Consider the following 3,523-nt stretch of genomic DNA (forward strand, 5'->3'; position numbering starts at 1 on the left):
AGAGAGATGTGACAACTGATTGGGTTGCCGTCTGTCAAACAGACTCGTATTAAGTCAAAATCAACACAACAGCTTATAGTACTGTTAGGTTCTGATTGCTGTTCAAAAAAAAATAATTAAAAAAAATATATCAATTAAAAAACTAAATACCTGGGTTCGATGTCTGACATCTCTGATGGCTTTTATCATATGAAGACCCATTTCGACGCAGCACACGGCGTGATCGCCTCGAGCCGTTGGAAGACCAGAAACACAATAATAACAATCTCCTAGTAGTTTTATACGAAGACAATGATTTTCCTAAAATTATATTAATATGTGATTGCACATCTAATTATCTAATAAGGTGCAAGACAATTCAACTAGATTAATACTGGAAAATTCAAAATTATTTGTTAACTTACCAATATAGTAAGTTAGTTATATTCTGATCTCAACCGTTAATACAGGGTGCGCCATTTATATGTGGCCAAAGAAAATGTTGAATGACTGAATAATTTTCAATAAATTTTGATAAACTTTTGTTTATTATCAAATTTAAAGCCTTACAATTTTTCCAACTAGATTTGAAAAACAACGTCGTTCAAATGATCCCCTTCATTGCGCAAACAAAACTTCAATGTTTCCATTGACCACATATTGATGGCTAACCATGTATAGTTAGAAAATAATTTGATGCAATGATTTGATTGGTTCTTTGCGAATATGAGTTATATTCTTTCACATGTATCAAAAATATTGATTATGGCTTATAATTTTCTCACTTAATTGCTTCTTCACCAAAAATAAAGGAATGTAATTTTAAAAAAACTTTCAAACATGTATACATTATAAAAGAACACAAAATAAAAGTTCAACATATTAGCTTTTCGAGTATTTAATTTAATTTAATTTTGCATCACTTACTGTAGCCAATTTATCAAATCTTGCAAATAAATCATTTAGAATTCTTACAAGCTCTTGCGGACTGCATCTACTTGCTAACTCTAAAAGTAAATATTATTAGTTAAGAAGATGTTCGATATTTTTTGTATTATTCATCAAAGAATGATCTAACCTGTAAATCCTTTGATATCGGCAAATAATATTGATACATTTTCATATCGATGAATATAAATCTTGTGGAATTGTAATGGTTCAAATGCGCCGCCTCTTTCTTCTTCTCTGGCTATATCTCGTATCATTTCTTTTGCAACAAAATCTGGCAAAACTGAAAAACGTATATAATTAAGCAACAAAATTGTAATCCAAAAAACATATTAATCTAAATTATTTTATTGTTAATTTTGTATCTTCGATTCGTTCAATTTATTTTAAAACAGGGTGTAGGGCGAGACAAAAAGGTTCTTTTTAATAATTACCAGTCAATTTAGTATTCTGTGAAAACAAAACCAATTATATCACAACAAATAATACATAAAAAAAATTCTAAGCTATTTCATCATGGTAGTAATATGTTTTTTTTACTATTTTGCTAAAAAATCTCAGCTGGTCCTTTTTATTTTACCGAATAGACTGGTTAATATTCAACAGCCAGATAATAACAAAATCCACTGATTCATTTTCAGTTTTTAAGAGATTTTATGGAATAATAATCACACTTTTCAATCAATACGATGAAGCTTAATTATTTCGCTGGACAATAAAATTAGAATTTATAATCTAAATATGTATTTTGAGACATAATAAAAAAATTCAACTCTTACTACTATCATAAATATTGCTTTTGTAAGCATTCCTATTTATATCATAATCAGACTCATTGTTTGTTTAAATACAATTATTACAAATAAGGTAAGTACAACTTCAGTTTTAAATACATATTTCATTTGCAGATTTTCTATAATTCTTTGTCAGAAGAATTCATCGCTAGAGTTGGAATAAATATTAATTCAATTTATCTATTGTGAACTTAAAACCTAAAAATAATTAAATAGCGTATACTTAAAATTTATATTCAGGTATCGTAAACTAAATAACATTTCAACAAAAATTTGTAATTGTAGCCGTGTATCTCATGATAGCGATTTCGCCTGATTTAAAGCGATAACTGGTTACACATAATTTGTCCTCTGCTTTAAAATAATGTTTATAGAAAATACTTGTTTCAGAAAAAATGGTGTTCGAACGTATTTTCGTTCTATTTTATTGGCCATGAAGGTGACAATCTTTATGACATTGAGCTTTCGCACGGGATGGTTGCTAGAGGGGGTAGTGGATAGTTTAATGGGACTAATTGTACGCTTTTAAAAGTAAAGTCCGCAACACAACATGTTTAATAAATAATAAATAAATATATCTTCTTTCATTATAACTTAGTTACAAACCAGTGATTGTAATTAGAACTGCAACAAATACATAATATACAAACAAATCACTGTTTAATACAGTCCACAGTTACAAGGGTTTAATTATAACCCTGAGTTATCGAAGGAGAGTATCAATAAATTCTATAACTACGTACATAAATACAAATGGTGATGGACTTTTTTACCCGCAGACCTTGGAATCCTCGTTTTACTCCACAGAGTTTATACAAATACCTTGTCAAGAACATAAAAATCACGTAGTTACATCAAACAGCAGCGATATTGATGTTGCAGAGAAAACTATTAGGCGACATAAGGGAATGGATTCTTTAAATTTTAAAAAGTTTAAAAAAATAGCTCAATATGATAAGGATTTGGTCATGAAAAAAAAATTGTAAGTTATTATAAATACTGTAGCTTTCACTATTCGTTTGTTATAGACAAAATATAAATATACAAATACATAATATAAATTGTACGACGACGTTTATATATGCTTACATAGAAAGTAAAAAAAAAAAACTTAATCAATCGAATTCAAAATGCAGGACACTAATTTTTATAAAAATTATATAAACTGAATTGCAAAGTTGAAAAAATTATTATCTTGAAGTATGTAAGTGAGCTTTTTTAGAACTTTATCCAGAATTAAAATTAAAATCCGAATTATTTTCAGTATTCTAAAAAAAAATTGTTTCGAAATTTAAAAAAAAAACTAATTTTGAAATATTTTTTCTCAAGCAGAAAATATTTTGAATCATTCAAATCGGATGCTTTGTTCTATCAAAAACTGTCATTTTTTGCATATGTAGCTCCGCATCTCCAAAACAGCTAAACCTGCCTTTGCTAAAATCTAATCACCACTTCTCCCCATCATTAAGAATTGAATGTTTTCTGGATCATTCAAATTGCATTCTCCGTTCTTCCGAAAAGAATAAACCTGTCTTTGCCAAAAACTCAATAAGAATCGAATGTTTTTTATATCATTGAGCGCCCGAAAACGTGGACGAAATATTGTATCTTTACACACACACACCCACATCCATTTTTCCTATGGTATACAAAAATGTTCAGAAACCTTCAAACGTGAAGATATGCAAAAAATTTCATTTTTATTTCAATTTTTGGACGGTTACAATAATGAATTCTAGGGAAAATTAATAATCTAATGTGCTTCTTTATTTACTCTTAATACTTTAGAACAATTGTGATTT

Source organism: Ctenocephalides felis, unplaced genomic scaffold (assembly GCF_003426905.1).
Source record: "Ctenocephalides felis isolate EL2017-DRISC unplaced genomic scaffold, ASM342690v1 CF-g0.4_SCAFFOLD_01492, whole genome shotgun sequence".
NCBI classification, from domain to species: Eukaryota; Metazoa; Arthropoda; class Insecta; order Siphonaptera; family Pulicidae; genus Ctenocephalides; species Ctenocephalides felis.